Source organism: Bufo bufo, chromosome 7, assembly GCF_905171765.1.
Source record: "Bufo bufo chromosome 7, aBufBuf1.1, whole genome shotgun sequence".
Taxonomy (NCBI): domain Eukaryota; kingdom Metazoa; phylum Chordata; class Amphibia; order Anura; family Bufonidae; genus Bufo; species Bufo bufo.
The window spans coordinates 172,794,365-172,814,083 of NC_053395.1; the positions used below are offsets into that span (position 1 = coordinate 172,794,365).

General features: G+C 43.4%; 1 long non-coding RNA gene across 3 annotated transcripts in view; it reads left to right on the forward strand.

The window, feature by feature from the left end:
* Positions 1-9,977: 9,977 nt before the first annotated feature.
* Positions 9,978-19,719, forward strand: part of LOC121007349 — a 32,336-nt gene continuing 22,594 nt past the window's right edge. Inside the window, exons 1-2 of one of the 3 annotated variants that reach the window (XR_005780398.1) lie at positions 9,978-10,081; positions 12,659-12,755. This is a non-coding gene — a long non-coding RNA (uncharacterized LOC121007349). Of the gene's footprint in view, positions 10,082-12,561; positions 12,756-19,719 lie in introns of those variants that run through there. The other 2 variants (XR_005780397.1, XR_005780396.1) reach the window with 2 other exon arrangements.

Genomic DNA, 19,719 nt, shown 5'->3' on the forward strand with positions numbered 1-19,719 from the left:
CCATTTTTTAGATTTATATATATATATATATATATATATATATATATATAATGAAAAAATTCCACAGCACATCCAAGGCGTAATAAAGTAGAAAACGGCTTTATTCACCAGACCCGCGACGTTTCGATCCGCTCACTGGGATCTTTCTCAAGCAGTGACATAGTAGGTAGTGCAATGTGTATATTTATACAGCTTTACATGATTAGGTGATCATCAAATCAATTACATTGGTCAAATTTAATCATCTCAAAATATCAGTATAGACTTAATATCAATATATTTGTGCAATCCATTCATAGTACAATACAGTGTAATCATGTGGCATCAATGCCACTTTATAAGATCAGCATAAACAATAAAAACATATCATCTTATCATAATTGTGATTAAAGACATGTGTGAAGGTCTTAATAATGACCTAAAGTGTACAGGTGTACCTTAAAAACATTGATGCGGCAGGTCCTTGGAGTAGGCGATGGGGATGGTCCGCGTGGATCTCGGCGTACTCATCATTATTGTGCGCATGTCAAAGGACCTTGTTAAAGTTCCAGGTCATGTGATCGCGCATTGATCCGATCATTGTATTGCGCATGTCACAGGACCTTACGGAATGTCTAAGACATGAAACCGCGCCTCCGATCACGTGATCACAAGCATGGATGGCCACGTCATCGGAGACATCGCAATGTTTCAAGCGTTCCACGGACCGTGGAGCGCATACATAAAGATGTCATGGCAACCAATCACATGGGATCATCAACAAACAACAGCATAATATGGCTAAACCCAGTGCCATACTGTAATTGGCAAACACAACAGTCAGAGTGTCGGTGCTGTAAGAATGGGACAGTGGTGGACCTGAGAGGTATAAATTGGTGACTAATTACACAGTAGTACCGTAGTATTAGAAAGGGGATATGGTATATATAAAAAGCGGAAGTACCGCAAGACTCCAAACAAATATAAAGAAGTCGCACAGGATTGTTGTTATAAAAGTGCTTGCCTTCTAATTATTCTTCCCCCGTAATCTAGAGGATGACCTGGAACTTTAACAAGGTCCTTTGACATGCGCACTATAATGATGAGTACGCCGAGATCCATGCGGACCATCCCCATCGCCTACTCCAAGGACCTACCGCATCAATGTTTTTAAGGTACACCTGTACACTTTAGGTCATTATTAAGACCTTCACACATGTCTTTAATCACAATTATGATAAGATGATATGTTTTTATTGCTTATGCTGATCTTATAAAGTGGCATTGATGCCACATGATTACACTGTATTGTACTATGAATGGATTGCACAAATATATTGATATTAAGTCTATACTGATATTTTGAGATGATTGAATTTGACCAATGTAATTGATTTGATGATCACTTAATCATGTAAAGCTGTATAAATATACACATTGCACTACCTACTATGTCACTGCTTGAGAAAGATCCCAGTGAGCGGATCGAAACGTCGCGGGTCTGGTGAATAAAGCCGTTTTCTACTTTTTTACGCCTTGAATTTTTTCATTTTATATTCATTGGAGGTGGATCGCCTCTACAGCCGCTGGCACTCCGACCGTACCCTACAGACAGCTGTGCTGCCCACACCTCTCTACCTTTATAAATATATATATATATATACCATACATGTATATATTCAGGAGACCTCCGTGATAGGAGGCATTCTGATATTTTTTTTCCTGAGTTGGGTAAACCCTTCGTGGGGTTTGGCCTCATTTAGACCATATAGAAACATCCTGCAAAATTTCTGGTGGAATACCAAGTTCCCTACTTTCCCTCTTGGTTAAGGGTTGAAAATGTTCAGCATGTCCTGTTTTGGTAAATAAAGTAATTTAGTATTTTTTTACTTTGTGTAGTGCTGCCCATTTTTTTTATTTCTATCCATTGGATTTGCTTATATCCACATTGGGCCTGTTGCACCATTCTGTTTGCATTAGAGACGGTGCTGCCACTTTTTTTCTTTTTTCTATATATATATATATATATATAGAGAGAGAGAGAGATAGATCAGTATATTTCTATATCCGTCTGTATATATATATAAATATATATATATATTTATATCATGGGCAAGGCTTTACTTGTATGTGGTTGTCCGGGGGGAGGGGGAGGTGGCTTTTGGGTCCAATTACCTGCATCTGACAGGACTCTTGATTTCACACTGCTGCCTGCACTGATAGCAGGAGCTGTCCGGCAGCCATACGCAGAGGGAGGGGGGAGGGCACACCAGTGGGTCAGGGCTCTGGTGTTTTCACAGGGCTGCTGTTAAGGGGGATATTAGTTATTGATATTTATGCAAATCTCAATAATTGATATTCATAAATAGGTGTGAGTCGTCTAGTGATGACTCCGCCTATTTATACCTAAATAAACAACAAACACTACTGATTACCTCTGATTGCATATACACTACACTGAACTACACTGCGTGCGCCTTACTATCACTATACTAGGGCGGCGACTAGTAAAAACACCATACACTGTATTATGAACAATAAGGAATATTTATTACACAATACAATTCTAACAATACGCTATATCTATATATATTCATAGATCAATGGATATGAATATATATACATATAGAAGTACACACCGCAGTATAGAAACGGTACTACAATAAACACAATACAAACCTAACTACACTACACAGCACAATCCCAAATTCCACCCCACACACTAGCTATACTTACAATAATACACTTACATACATATATTAACAGCCCACCCACCTAGTTCTACTTACTGTCCCTATGGGGTACAACAAGGGTTAACAATGGCACTGCAGGGGTGTATGCAGGCCACAGAGTAGATCAGGGAAGGGTTAACAGTGGGTATAGCAATACAGGGGTTGCTCAGGGGAATAGGAGTTTGGTTATTCAGGGGTTAACCAAGGTTATCAGGGCTGTACAGAAATGCAAGGGTTAATAATACCCTGCAAGTGTACAGTGAGGGGTGTGTGGCAGGGGTTTGGATATGCAGGGGTTGCCACCAGGGGTGGATCAGGGGTAGTAGGGGAACAGGGCACTGAAGGGGTTAACAGGGGACTGGCAGTGAGGGGGTTACTGAAGAGGTCTGCCAGGGTCTCAGCAGGGGTTCATGCTGAGGCAGGGCAGCATATCAGGGGTTCTGTGCTGAGGGCAGCAGGACAGGGGTTAACCAGGAAGTGATACTTAGCCAGCCGGCATTCCAGGGGGGGGGGGGGGGCTGATTGCTCCGTACAGCCTGTGTGCTCTCTCCTCCTGGGGCCGGCTGAGTTCAGAGCGCAGTTCAGCTCCTTGCTGCCTGCGTCCTTCCTGGAGGTGTCGCTTCTGTGAGGGGTAGGTGTCGGGGATCAGAGGGTTCCTGTGTCCGGAGTGCAGGATGCGCTCTCCTTCAAGGTGGAGGGGGTCCCGACCCTTCAGCGCCGGATGCGCTCACCTTCAGGGGGGGGGGTGCCGAATCTACCCGAGCGCAATGCTGCTGGGGTATTTAAACCCTGCAGTGCTCGCGCCCGTTTTGCCGCCCTGCACCAGCCCGCGCTCCCAGGCAGGGGGATCCTTTGATCCTTCCGCCTGTGGAGATATCGCACATCTCTGGCGCTGTAATTACAGTGCCGGAGGTGAGCGGCACCCAGGGGCGTGGGAACTCTGTTCCCATGTCCCTGTTAGGCATACCATCTCCAGCGCTGCCGGAGATGGTGACAAAGGGCAGAGGATCTTTATTGATCATCTGTCCTTTGAAGAGGCCGAAACTGGACATAATTGTCCAGTTGTCAGTCTCTCCCCACCCAGCAGGCACATTCCAGAGTGGGGGGGGCATCCATGGGAGCTTCTGGGGACAGTTTAACTGTATATATACACTTATAGATGCTTGGGGCACATCCATAAGTATATATATATATATATATATATATATACACATATATATAAAACAGGGGGTCTCAATGGGCAGCAATAAGCCCACCTATACATATACAGGTTCTTCTCAAAAAATTAGCATATTGTGATAAAGTTCATTATTTTCTGTAATGTACTGATAAACATTAGACTTTCATATATTTTAGATTCATTACACACAACTGAAGTAGTTCAAGCCTTTTCTTGTTTTAATATTGATGATTTTGGCATACAGCTCATGAAAACCCAAAATTCCTATCTCAAAAAATTAGCATATCATGAAAAGGTTCTCTAAACGAGCTATTAACCTAATCATCTGAATCAACTAATTAACTCTAAACACCTGCAAAAGATTCCTGAGGCTTTTAAAAGCTCCCAGCCTGGTTCATTACTCAAAACCGCAATCATGGGTAAGACTGCCGACCTGACTGCTGTCCAGAAGGCCATCATTGACACCCTCAAGCAAGAGGGTAAGACACAGAAAGAAATTTCTGAGCGAATAGGCTGTTCCCAGAGTGCTGTATCAAGGCACCTCAGTGGGAAGTCTGTGGGAATGAAAAAGTGTGGCAGAAAACGCTGCACAACGAGAAGAGGTGACCGGACCCTGAGGAAGATTGTGGAGAAGGACCGATTCCAGACCTTGGGGGACCTGCGGAAGCAGTGGACTGAGTTTGGAGTAGAAACATCCAGAGCCACCGTGTACAGGCGTGTGCAGGAAATGGGCTACAGGTGCCGCATTCCCCAGGTCAAGACACTTTTGAACCAGAAACAGCGGCAGAAGCGCCTGACCTGGGCTACAGAGAAGCAGCACTGGACTGTTGCTCAGTGGTCCAAAGTACTTTTTTCGGATGAAAGCAAATTTTGCATGTCATTCGGAAATCAAGGTGCCAGAGTCTGGAGGAAGACTGGGGAGAGGGAAATGCCAAAACGCCTGAAGTCCAGTGTCAAGTACCCACAGTCAGTGATGGTCTGGGGTGCCATGTCAGCTGCTGCTGTTCGTCCACTGTGTTTTATCAAGGGCAGGGTCAATGCAGCTAGCTATCAGGAGATTTTGGAGCACTTCATGCTTCCATCTGCTGAAAAGCTTTATGGAGATGAAGATTTCATTTTCAGCACGACCTGGCACCTGCTCACAGTGCCAAAACCACTGGTAAATGGTTTACTGACCATGGTATTACTGTGCTCAATTGGCCTGCCAACTCTCCTGACCTGAACCCCATAGAGAATCTGTGGGATATTGGGAAGAGAAAGTTGAGAGACGCAAAACCCAACACTCTGGATGAGCTTAAGGCCGCTATCGAAGCATCCTGGGCCTCCATAACACCTCAGCAGTGCCACAGGCTGATTGCCTCCATGCCACGCCGCATTGAAGCAGTCATTTCTGCAAAAGGATTCCCGACCAAGTATTGAGTGCATAACTGAACTTAATTATTTGAAGGTTGACTTTTTTTGTATTAAAAACGCTTTTCTTTTATTGGTCGGATGAAATATGCTAATTTTTTGAGATAGGAATTTTGGGTTTTCATGAGCTGTATGCCAAAATCATCAATATTAAAACAAGAAAAGGCTTGAACTACTTCAGTTGTGTGTAATGAATCTAAAATATATGAAAGTCTAATGTTTATCAGTACATTACAGAAAATAATGAACTTTATCACAATATGCTAATTTTTTTTAGAAGACCCTGTATTATATACATAGAGATGTATGCTGACAAAGGGGCATACATACATCTCTATGTATACACCTACTACCTGGATGGGCCCATGCAAAAGGGCCAATATATATATGCATATATGTAAGGGCATATATACATATATATTTAAATCCAACACTCCCCTCAACAGCTGCCAACACTGGTAAGGATCATGCAGTTTCGCCAGTGCCCGGAATTGGATAGCTGATATACCGTTAGAGGTGTGTATGAGTGGGTTTAGCGCAACATCAAAGTCTCCCCCGAGGACCAGGGTCCCCGATGTAAATTGCGATAACTTCTTTAAAACCTTAATGAGTCAGGGAATTTGTGCTTTGTTGAGAGCATAGACATTCCCTATAGTAAACATATTGTTAACCACTTTCCCTTTTAATGAAAAGATAGCGGCCTTCTGAGTCTACGCATTTATCCAAAATTGAGAGAGACATGTTTGCTAAGCCCAATGCTCACACCTCTCGACGCACCGCTATCTGAACTAGCATGAAACCACGTGGAGAAATGTAACCTATTCATAGGGATGTTCTTTTTTTTTTTTTTAATGCATCTCCTGCAGCAAACATACTGTATATCAGATTTGTTCTTTTAAAGAAAGTACATTACCTGTCCTCTCTTAGATGGGGACTTTAGTCCTCTGACATTATATGAAACGATCTTAAGACGTGTCATTGGTATATTTCGAAGGAGGAACCTTTACTTGCAGAGTCGAACAGGTGTCAGTAGCCCTAAAAGTGAGGGTGGGGAGGTAAAGAGGAGGGAAGAAGGTAGGGGGGGGGAGACATGGAGTACAAGTGCAAAACCAGTGCAACATAAAATTAACACACATTAAGCAAGAGTGGGGCAAACCACTAAATAGTGCAATGCAATGGTTAAGGTGAATCAGACACCTTAGAGGTGTACACCAAAAAAGCGCAGCCACAGGCATTTCAACCACAGGAGCCCCGGCTGTCGAGACCCAACTAGTCTAGTATACATGGTGTTATGTAAGGTAAGAAAGGAAGAGTGGAAAATTGCAAAAAGAATATCTGAAGGAGTGTATAAAGAACTACAGGGAGTAGCGGAAATTTAGATGTCTGACAAGGGCACATGCCCAGCTTGAAAGAAAGCTTTAGAGCAAAAGTAGGAATATGAGAGGCAGACTAGGTATAAATAACATTTGACCTCCACCTGTAGTCCAATTCGCAAACGTCCTGTCAGAGAAGACAGGGAAAGAAAGTTAGTGTGCATTTGTGCAAGAGAGCAGAATGGAATACAGATAGAGTAGAGAGAAAGAAGGAGACAGTCGCAGTCTACAAATCTATTTATGTTAGTACCATAATGTCAGGGTACCAAGAAAGGAGAAGTGTCTCTTTTTACCAATAAGACAGTTCAGGTGGCATCTAAGACAACGCTGCGTAGTGACGGTGTTCCAGCTTTCTTCTTATTCTTTGCAGAGCACCCATGAGACACTTCTTCCCAAGGGGTGGGTGGTTTCACCTCTGGTAAGTTTTCTAGATCTTTTACTACTGCCCAGTCAGGGATTTGAAGGTCTGGAAGCTCTAATGCTTTGTATATTGCTGGAAGATCTGTCACTGATCGAATCAGGAACTGTTTGTTTCCAAACATGAACATGAGGCCAAAAGGAAAATTCCAACTGTATTGGATGTTTTTAGCGCAGAGAGCCTCTGTTAATGGTTTGAGGGTCCTTCTCTTTTGTAATGTTTGATGGGATAAGTCCTGGTAGATATTTACTTGGGCTTCTCCGTATTCAATCTGAGTAGACGTTTTGGTACGTCGCAGTATATCCTCTTTCACCTTGTAATTAAGGAGGTGACAGACAACGTCTCTTGGTGCAGTCTTTAGGTTTCCTCCTTAGCGCCCTATGCACGCGTTCTATGGTGATGTCCTCTGTGTAAGAGTCTCCCAAGATAGAGCGGAAAATTTGTAAGACTGTCGAGTGTAAAGCCATAGGTATAACAGACTCTGGGAGGCCTTTTTTTCTCAAATTATTTCTGCGGCTTCTGTTTTCTTGGTCTTCTATGGCATCAAAGGCTGCGTTGAGGTAGTTTTGACATGATGTAATTTTAGCTGCGACAGCTGTACTGTAGTCGAATATAGCTGCGTGTGACATCTCAAGTTGTTCAACTCTGATCCCAATATGTTTCACATCTTGCTTAATAGCCTGTAGGTCTTTGGAGAGGGGGTCAAGAGCTTTGGCAAGTGCTTTGTCTAAGGACTTTTGTAAGAAGGAACGAGAGATAGGGAGGGAGTCTTAGATACTTGGGACATCCATTTCACTGTCTGAGTCTTCACCCACATCTGTGCGAGCTCTGGGAAGGGCTTCTCTACAGGGAGTGCAGAATTATTAGGCAAGTTGTATTTTTGAGGATTAATTTTATTATTGAACAACAACCATGTTCTCAATGAACCCAAAAAACTCATTAATATCAAAGCTGAATATTTTTGGAAGTAGTTTTTAGTTTGTTTTTAGTTTTAGCTATTTTAGGGGGATATCTGTGTGTGCAGGTGACTATTACTGTGCATAATTATTAGGCAACTTAACAAAAAACAAATATATACCCATTTCAATTATTTATTTTTACCAGTGAAACCAATATAACATCTCAACATTCACAAATATACATTTCTGACATTCAAAAACAAAACAAAAACAAATCAGTGACCAATATAGCCACCTTTCTTTGCAAGGACACTCAAAAGCCTGCCATCCATGGATTCTGTCAGTGTTTTGATCTGTTCACCATCAACATTGCGTGCAGCAGCAACCACAGCCTCCCAGACACTGTTCAGAGAGGTGTACTGTTTTCCCTCCTTGTAAATCTCACATTTGATGATGGACCACAGGTTCTCAATGGGGTTCAGATCAGGTGAACAAGGAGGCCATGTCATTAGATTTTCTTCTTTTATACCCTTTCTTGCCAGCCATGCTGTGGAGTACTTGGACGCGTGTGATGGAGCATTGTCCTGCATGAAAATCATGTTTTTCTTGAAGGATACAGACTTCTTCCTGTACCACTGCTTGAAGAAGGTGTCTTCCAGAAACTGGCAGTAGGACTGAGAGTTGAGCTTGACTCTATCCTCAACCCGAAAAGGCCCCACAAGCTCATTTTTGATGATACCAGCCCAAACCAGTACTCCACCTCCACCTTGCTGGGGTCTGAGTCGGACTGGAGCTCTCTGCCCTTTACCAATCCAGCCACGGGCCCATCCATCTGGCCCATCAAGACTCACTCTCATTTCATCAGTCCATAAAACCTTAGAAAAATCAGTCTTGAGATATTTCTTGGCCCAGTCTTGACGTTTCAGCTTGTGTGTCTTGTTCAGTGGTGGTCGTCTTTCAGCCTTTCTTACCTTGGCCATGTCTCTGAGTATTGCACACCTTGTGCTATTGGGCTCTCCAGTGATGTTTCAGCTCTGAAATATGGCCAAACTGGTGGCAAGTGGCATCTTGGCAGCTGCACGCTTGACTTTTCTCAGTTCATGGGCAGTTATTTTGCGCCTTGGTTTTTCCACACGCTTCTTGCGACCCTGTTGACTATTTTGAATGAAACGCTTGATTGTTCGATGATCACGCTTCAGAAGCTTTGCAATTTTAAGAGTGCTGCATCCCTCTGCAAGATATCTCACTATTTTTGACTTTTCTGAGCCTGTCAAGTCCTTCTTTTGACCCATTTTGCCAAAGGAAAGGAAGTTGCCTAATAATTATGCACACCAAATATAGGGTGTTGATGTCATTAGACCACACCCCTTCTCATTACAGAGATGCACATCACCTAATATGCTTAATTGGTAGTAGGCTTTCGAGCCTATACAGCTTGGTGTAAGACAACATGCATAAAGAGGATGATGTGGTCAAAATACTCATTTGCCTAATAATTCTGCACGCAGTGTAGATGGTGTATCTAACTTCTGAACAGCGGAGTTAGTGTTCTTTTTTGTCATGTAATTGTCCATCTCTCCATGCGAGGAGGCAGATTTTTGGGAGTTATTCGGTTCTCTGGAAGTAAGGTTTCCGATTTTCCCTATGTTATCTCAGAGTGAAGGCTATAGAGGTGTTGGGTTTCTTAATAGCCTGTTTGGCAATCACATCAGGTAATTGTAATCACGCTGCTAATAGGAGTTGTAACAAGAGGTCGCCACAGGAAAAATTAGGACTAAGTCCTGCAATTAGCGTTAAAGTAGTGGAAGTAGGTTGGTCTGTAGAACAGTCCAGAAAAGTTGGAGCTTAGCTCCTACAATAAGCGGTGGGGGGGTTGGAAGCGAGAATCAATCTCCGCGACCTAAACGGGTTTTAGGCAAGGAAACGCTTTCAATAGCTGCATAAATAGGTGTATGACTTACTGCGGCCTATGCAATCTTGGTTCACCGGGTCTTCCCCACTCCAGGCGACGGGAGCCCAGCAGGCTGGAAACTCAACACCAGAACAGCGATGACGAGTGATAAGTAGCGATGATGTCCCAGCTGCAGCAGGTAAAAATCATGGCGTTCCGGAGGCTGACCACGTGGTGACTATGTGGGCAATTCGTTCAGCAGCGTCAGTAAACTCGAGTAGGCCTGATCTGGGCATGTTGCAGGAGGGCACACACGCTCACCTCCTCGGCTCACGAGTTGGTGTCCGACCAGGGCTCCAAAGTCTATACAGCAGCACAGCAGGTACCTGAATGCTGCCAGTGAGGTGTATTAGATCCGCAGGTCATGCAGTCCCCAACTATCTCCAGGTGAAATCCTCAGCCGGTAGACGTGTGCACCCCGGTCTTGGCAAGATGGCGGAGCTGCCGAAGCACCGGCAGGGGCCTCAGGTTTTGCGTCGATCCAGGCGGGTTCGGCAGGGTTATCTAAGGTGGTCCTGAGGAGCAAGCAGGTCTGGGCAGCACCAGAGGTAATCCACTTGTCTGCAGACGGGATTCACGATGTACTATAGGTCGCGGTCTTCTGTGAGCACTAGGCCCAATTTGTAGCTCCGGTCTGGATGAACCGATTCACCCGATATTGGCCTCAAAATGTAGCCCAGAGTAAGATTAGCTGGCTCTGAGGTGGATGACGGTGGATTTAATTTCCCAGACGGAGCACTGTAGGAAGCCAACCGCTCTCATCGACTTCCGGTCACTCTCCCTCATGTAATAACAATTCTAAAGCACCTAGCCTTAACAACTCTGTGCTGTGCCATTCCTTTATTATTCCTGCTAGAAATTTACAAAAATGTTGCCAGCAGTCTGCAGTAAAGGTGCTGCTGGGTGTTACCAGTAGAGAGTTTGTCTGTGCTGCTGGTGTCAGACTGGGCAGGGACCCCCCTCCCCCCTGACTGGTAATACCCATCTGTACCTTTATTGCAAGCTTCTGACAATTCATTCATAACCTCTAGCAGGAATAGCAATGGAGTGTTACATCATGGAGTGATAGCAATAGATGATGCAGAATTGCTATTACATGGGGAATGCAAGTAGTTACTAAAACCAACATTGCTGGAGAGATGACAGGTCCTCTGTATAGAACATTTCATTAGACATCATATTAGTTTGCTGCAGGGTGCCACCCGCTCTTCTCTCCAACTGCTTCCATGCACCCGTGGCCAGGAGACAGTGCAGGCCTAAGAAGAGGATTTAAGATAAACGATGGGAGAATTTATAGACTGGGAGAAGGAAAGTAACTATTGCTTACTATGGTGGGTGCATTGCATAAAACAACAAAAGAACCATTACCTACCTATTAAATGATCTCGCTGCTCCAGCACTGCGGCTCCAGGGTCCCTGCTGGTCTTTTTGAAACTGTTTTTTATGTTCTTTTATGTCATCTTACTTTATCTTTTTGTAAGCATTTTCCTGTTTATATCAAAGCTTTAAAAGGATTTTATGTGACTTTTAGACTGATGACCTATCTAGCTATCTTTTGTCTTCTTGTAGACATACCTTTAAAGGGGTTATCCAATACTATAAAAATGTCCCCCATATGCTGGGCCCCTCACAGTGAATATACTTACCCCGCTCCCTGCGCCACTCCTGGTCCCCGTACTGCCGCTGCTGGTTCTCCCTGTACACAGATGAAAACATCCGGTGTCGGGGGGCAGCCAATGGCAGGCAGGGGCCGAGCCTCCCTACCATCGCGGGTGACGCTAGGGAGGTTCGTCCCCGTCCCCACCTGCCATTGGCTGCTCCACCCCGACACCGGGGAGAAGCAGCGGCGCGGGGACCAGGAGCGGTGCAGGGAGCGGGGTAAGTATATTCACTGTGAGGGGCCCGGCATATGGGGGACATTTATATAGTATTGGATAACGCCTTTTGGATCTTATATGCTCTGAAGCAGGGATGCTCAACCTGCGGCCCTCCAGCTGTTGCAAAACTACAATTCTCAGCATGCCATAATATCTATAGGCTGTCCAGGCATACTGGGAACTGTATCTTTGCAACAGCTGAAGGGTCACAGGCCAAAGGCTAAAGAATCTATAGCCTTTCTCAGTGTGTTAAAGAGGAGCTGTCCCCCCTCCTGACATGTCTGTTTTAGTAACTACTTGCATTCTCCATGTAATAACAATTCTGGAATAGCTATTCTTATGATTCTATGATATGCCATTCCTTTATTATTCCTGCTAGAACGTATGAATGGATTGCTAGCAGTTTGCAATGAAGGTATGTAACCTCTTCATGCCTGATGGTGACAGCCCCACACCTACCATGCTCCATTTATAATGCTGGGGTCTGTTTCTGTGGCAGAGGAACCTTTAAGCCCAGGGCTGGGGTGCGACTGCTACGTCTATAACTACACCCCTAGAGTATAACATAGAGTTAGACCTATGTTTATACGGTATCAGGAGCTTCATATCCACAGTTAACACATTGCTTATACTCAATAAAAATCTGTCTACACAACAGCTCTTAGAATTTCTTTCTGAGCTCTTGGTGTCATCAGATTTCTACTGTGGGGCCTTGGTCACGGGGAGTGCTTGGGAGTGTCTCGTCAGGAAGTGGGCTGTTGCTGGAACAACAATGACTGGCTTGATGTCAGTGGAAACTTAAACTTTTTTTCTTTGTGTCTTCATACCATTCTATTCAGTTTACCTTCGCCTGACACATCCTGTAGATCTTCTATCTGACTATAAATTCAGCTGTTCGTCTGAAATCAGTCACTGGCCTTCTTGCCCTCGTGAAAGGTATGTGCAATGCCATAGGGCTTGTGTTATACTGGATGCTCTAAAAGCTTCCTTTCATGGCAAGGTTAACGGAGGAGATTTGTTATTGCAGTCCTAAGGTTAGACAGCTTTAACCCTTTCAACCCCACCTTCCTGCCCAGGTCATTTTTTTGCAAATCTGACATGTGTCACACTAATGTGGTAATAACTTTTAAACGCTTTTACTTTTTCAAGCCATTCTGAGAATGTTTTCTCGTCACATATTTGTACTTCATGACAGTGGTAAAATTCTGTCAAAATATTTCATTTTTATTTATAAAAAAAAATACCAAATTTATCAAAAATGTAGAAAAATGTGTGAATTTCCAAATTTCAATTTCTCTACTTCTATAATAGATAGTGATACCTCCAAAAACAGTTATTACTTTACATTTCCCATATGTCTATTTCATGTTTGGATCATTTTGAAAATTACATTTAATTTTTTTGGGACGTTAGAAGGCTTAGAAGTTTAGAAGCAAATCTTCCACAAGAATTAAAGGGAAATGTAGATGAAATTTCTGAATTTCACTTTTTTGGCAGGTTTTCCATTTAAATCCATTTTTTTCCAGTAACAAAGAATGGGCTAACTGCCAAACAAAAATCAATATTTATTGCCTTGATTCTGTAGTTTACGACCACATATGGGGTGTTTCTGTAAACTCCTGTACGGGCACACGGCAGGGCGCAGAAGGAAAGGAATGCCATATGGTTTTTGGAGGGCAGATTTCACTGGAATAATTTTAAGTTGCCATGTCACATTTGAAGACCCCCTAATGCACCCCTAGAGTAGAAACTCCAATAAAATGACCCCATTTTGGAAACTACAGGATAAGGTGGCAGTTTTGTTGGTACTATTTTAGGGTACATATGATTTTTGGTTGCTCTATATTACACTTTTTGTGAGACAAGATAACAAAAAATAGCTGTTTTGGCACCGTTTTTAGTTTTTGTTATTTACAATGTTCATCTGACAGGTTAGATCATGTGGTATTTTTATAGAGCAGGTTGTTACGGACGCGACAATACCAAATATGACTTTTTTTGGTTGTTTGTTTCAGTTTTACATAATAAATGATTTTTGAAAAAAATAATTTTTTAGTGTTGAAAGGGATTTTTCATAAATCTTACTTTTGATACATCACAGATTAGACATAGATTATACAAGCCTCATCTCTTGCGGAATGCAGTACCTCGAATTAACATATCTCACAACCTCTGCCAGTGCTGGACACAATAGCAGCCTCCCTGAACAAAAGGCTATTTAACATCTCACCTCACATACAATGACAGAAAACTATGATAACCCATTCAACTTATTAGCATGTAGAGAGAAACCTGTTCAATGTAAAATAACCCTTTTCATGTATTGTATATAGCAGATACCAGTATTGTTTAACAAAGTTTCAACTGTATCTGGACAAACATGTTTCCCAAGGCCTGCTAAGAAACACCAGGATTGTTCCAATTGGATCTTGAGAGACAATATGCACCCACCCCCAAAAAGCCCTATAAGTATGTGCTGGGAAATAAAGATTTTAGATATTTAACAACCTATGTTAAGTCTGGGCTGATATTTATCTCCTAATCAGAAGCAAACCGGATATTCATTGTAGAGGGAAATATTTACGGGTTGGAGGTCTGATGTCTCATCATTTAACCAGCATAAACCTGCCAGAAGAAAAACCGCTAACAAGTGTCTCCATATTCTGAAAGCCGTAGTATTTTTTTTTTTTGGGCAACTGTCTTATGTAGGGGCTCATTTTTTTTTTTTTATGAGATGATGGTTTGATTGGTACTATTTTAGTGTGCATATGACTTTTTAATCGCTTGGTATTGCGCTTTTTGTGATGTAAGGTGACAAAATATTGCTTTTTTGACCCACTTATTTTTTTTATTTTTTTTATTTTTTTTACGGTGTTCACCTGAGGGGTTAGGTCATGTGATATTTTTATAGAGCAGGTCGTTATACCTAATATGTATACTTTTGTTTATTTATTTAAGTTTTACACAATGATATAACTTTTGAAACAAAAAAAATAATGTTTAAGGCCCCTTGCAGACGAACGTCGCGGATTAGGTCCGTATACATTGCGGGTGCACTCTGGGAAAATTGTGCGATTCTGCAAGCAAGTTCAGTGAGTTTTGTCTGCGATTGCATTCCGTTATTTATTTTTTTCGCGCCAGTGCAATGCGTTTTAATGCGTTTTGCACGCGCGTGATAAAAAACTGAATGTTTAGTAACAACATCTCTTAGAAACCATCCGTGAAAATCGCATCGCAATGCATTTTTCACGCAGCCCCATTCACTTCTATGGAGCCAGCGTTGCGTGAAAAACGCAGAATATAGAACATGCTGCGATTTTCACGCAACGCACAAGTGATGCATGAAAAACAACGCTCATGTACACAGCCCCATTGAAATGAATGGGTGCGGATTCAGTGCTGGTGCAATGTGTTCACGTCACTCATTGCACCCGCGCCTAATACTCGCTCATGTGAAAGGGGCCTTAGTGTCTCCATATTCTGAGAACCATATATTTATTTATTTTTTGGGCGATTGTCTTAGGTAGATTCTCATTTTTTTGCGGGATGAGATGACGGTTTGATTGGTATGATTTTGGGGTGCATATGACTTTTTGATAGCTTGGTATTACACATTTTGTGATGTAAGGTGAAAGAAAATGGCTTTTTTGACAACGTTTTTTTTTTTTTTACGGTGTTCACCTTAGAGGTTAGGTCATGTGATATTTTTATAGAGCAGGTTGTTACGGACGTGGCAATACCTAATATGTATACTTTTTTATTTATTTAAGTTTTACAAAAACTAAAAAAAATAATTATGTTTTAGTGTCTCCATATTCTGAGAGCCATAGTTTTTTTAAATTTTTGGGTGATTGTCTCAGGTAGGGTATTATTTTTGCGGGATGAGATGACGGTTTGATTGGCACTATTTTGGAGTGCATATGACTTTTTGATTGCTTGCTATTACATTTTTTGTGATGTAAGGTGACAAAAAATGGCTTTTTGTACAAGTTTTTTTTTTTTTTTTTTTTTTTTTTTTTATTGTGTTCATCTGAGGGGTTAGGTCATGTGGTATTTTTATAGAGCAGGTTGTTACGGACGTGGCGATACCTAATAAGTCAACTTTTTTCTATTTATTTTTTATTTTTACATTTAACACAATAAAATAAAATAATTTTTGAAACAAAAAAAATTATGTTTTAGTGTCTCCATAAGGCCTCTTCCACACTACCGTTTTTCTTTTTTTTTTCGTTTTGCGGGCCGTTTTTGGCGTTCCGTATAAGGTCCATATACGGAACCATTCGTTTCAATGGTTCCGCAAAAAAAACGGAATGTACTCCGTATGCATTCCGTTTCCGTATTTCCGTTTTTCCGTTCCATTGAAAGACAGAACATGTCCAATTATTGCCCGCAAATCACGTTCCGTGGCTCCATTCAAGTCAATGGGTCCGCAAAAAAAACGGAACACATACGGAATTGCATCCGTATGTCTTCCGTTTCCGTTCCGTTTTTGCGGGACCATCTATAGAAAATGTCATGCACAGCCCAATTTTTTCAATGTAATTACTGTATACTGTATATGCCATACGGAAAAACGGAATGGAAATGGAAACACAACGGAAAAAAATAAAACGGAACAACGGATCCGTGAAAAACGGACCGTAAAACACTGAAATTTTTGGGTAAAACTTTATCTTTTTACTTTTTTTCACAACTTTTGGGGGTCTGATGCCCTTTACAATGCATTACAATACTTCTGTATTGTAATGCATTGGCTGTAAGTGTATTACCAGCGTAATCAACTTACAGCCTGCCTCCTGTGAGATCCAGGGGGCTGGATCTTACAGGCTCTCCCTGAAGGCAGCCACGATGCCTAAGAAAGGCATCGGAGTGCCTTCCCTGCCATTGGATCCCCGTCACAGCAGCGCGGGGGAACTGATGGGGAACGGGAGGGAGCTCCCTCCCTCTACACACCCTGCACATGCTGTGGTCAGCGCTGACCGCAGCACAGTGAGGGTTAATGTCCCGACACATACAGCAGGGGTCCGGCTAATGGGAACAGCCAGTCCCCTGCAGCTGATCAGGTGGGAGCAGCTCCTGCACCCGCCCGATCAGCGCGCCGTACTAGTACGGCACTGGGCGTCAAGTCACGTCCCGCTGCGCCATACTATTACGGCACTGGACGGGAAGGGGTTGAAGGGGTTGTCTCACTTCAGCAAGTGACATTTATCATGTAGAGAAAGTTAATAAAATGCACTTACTAATGTATTGTGATTGTACATATTGTCTCCTTTGCTGGCTGGATTCATTTTCAAAATTGCTGTTCTCTCTAATGGCCACAACCGTGTCACTGTGACCGTGTCATGGACTAGTGCTTTTTCCTATAGTGTGGAAGCACGGCCACCACTGCTGGATTGCAGGGTGGTCGTAACCATGGAAACGAGCCATGTATAATTTGATGGAAAAATGAATCAAGCCAGCAAAGGAGGCAACCTGGACAATAATAGTACATTAGTATATGCCTTGTATTAACTTTCTCTAAATAATAAATGCATTTTTTTTTTACGTGAGACAACCCCTTTAAAAGTTAGTCCAGACAGGCAGAAGTGGTGCCAAACTTACCAAAGTGTCTCATGCCATGTGATAGATTTGGTGCATCTTGCTAGACATGTTACAGAAAAGATTGATCAAAACTGGTGTACAGGAAAACTGACTTAGTTGCCCATAGCAACCAATCAGATTCCACCTTTCATTTTCCAAACGAGCATTGAAAAATGAAAGGTGGAATCTGATTGGTTGCTATGTTTTCCTGTACACCAGTTTTGAGAAATCTCTCCCTCAGTTCTTCCATACACCACCTCTTGGTTGTCTTACATTGGATCTTAATTTTAAAACAAAATCTTGGCACAATTTTGGCATAAATAAGTTCCAAATAATGGTTCCCTCCACATTTCTGATTTTTCACTATTGACCACATTTACTATAATTTTACATCAGAAACTGGCACAAATTGTAGTTCAAATCTATGTCAGCTCTCAGCTGGAGCGGATTAGAATTTTTGACACGTGAACTGCTGGAAGATTATTTATGTTTATTAAAGACACTCATGCCTCTTAATCAATTTGGTGCATTTTACACCATTGGACCTTATACTAAAACTGGTACATGTTATGCCAGCCGTAATATATCTGTCCCACTGTGCCTGGTGGTCAAAAGAGTGTCTAAAACACATAATAGATGTGGTGGAAGGAATGTACACCATTTATTTATATTTTTTTTTTGTGCAGAGTCGGAAATCTAGCACATTTAGCTTAGCTCTCCCGATATTCCTCTCATTTATAAAGTATTCATGGTATGTTACAATTTATTTGAAAACAATTGTTATTTCAAATTCATAGAAATAACAGTGAATAATAAAAAAAAAAAATTGAAAGTATTAAATTGCATTATCAGTGTGATGTTCCACAGTGACATAAATCTCTGCCTGGAATCGTTGTTTCAAACACCCAGCAAGTACATCTAGTAATAATTATACTAGGGCTGCAGTAAACGATTATTTTAGAAATTGAGTATTCTATTGATTTTTTTTTACGATTGAGCGAGTAATCTAGTAAGAAAAAATGAATTAATAGACTGTTTTCCTTTATAAAAACTCATCAGACACCCTGCCATCAGTCCCCAACACCCTTTGTTCCCTCCTGTGCCATCAGCCCAAGTGCATCAGTTCCCCCCAGTGCCATCAGCTCCGTTCCCCCCAGTGCCATCAGCTCCACTATGCCCCAGTGCCATCAGCTCCACTATGCCCCAGTGCCATCAGCTCCACTATCCCCCAGTGCCATCAGCTCCCCCTCCCATGCCATCAGCTCCACTATCCCCCAGTGCCATCAGCTCCACTATTCCCCAGTGCCATCAGCCCAAGTGCATCAGTTCCCCCCAGTGCCATCAGCTCCGTTCCCCCCAGTGCCATCAGCTCCACTATCCCCCAGTGCCATCAGCTCCACTATGCCCCAGTGCCATCAGCTCCCCCTCCCGTGCCATCAGCTCCACTATCCCCCAGTGCCATCAGCTCCACTATCCCCCAGTGCCATCAGCTCCCCCTCCCGTGCCATCAGCTCCACTATTCCCCAGTGCCATCAGCCCAAGTGCATCAGTTCCCCCCAGTGCCATCAGCTCCACTATTCCCCAGTGCCATCAGCCCAAGTGCATCAGTTCCCCCCAGTGCCATCAGCTCCGTTCCCCCCAGTGCCATCAGCTCCCCCTCCCGTGCCATCAGCTCCGTTCCCCCCAGTGCCATCAGCTCCACTATCCCCCAGTGCCATCAGCTCCACTATTCCCCAGTGCCATCAGCTCCCCCTCCCGTGCCATCAGCTCCGTTCCCCCCAGTGCCATCAGCTCCACTATCCCCCAGTGCCATCAGCTCCCCCTCCCGTGCCATCAGCTCCGTTCCCCCAGTACCTTCAGCTCCCCCCCCAGTGCCATCAGCTTCCCCCCCCATGCCATCAGCTCCACTATCCCCCAGTGCCATCAGCTCCACTATTCCCCAGTGCCATCAGCCCAAGTGCATCAGTTCCCCCCAGTGCCATCAGCTCCGTTCCCCCCAGTGCCATCAGCTCCACTATCCCCCAGTGCCATCAGCTCCACTATGCCCCAGTGCCATCAGCTCCCCCTCCCGTGCCATCAGCTCCACTATCCCCCAGTGCCATCAGCTCCACTATCCCCCAGTGCCATCAGCTCCCCCTCCCGTGCCATCAGCTCCACTATTCCCCAGTGCCATCAGCCCAAGTGCATCAGTTCCCCCCAGTGCCATCAGCTCCACTATTCCCCAGTGCCATCAGCCCAAGTGCATCAGTTCCCCCCAGTGCCATCAGCTCCGTTCCCCCCAGTGCCATCAGCTCCCCCTCCCGTGCCATCAGCTCCGTTC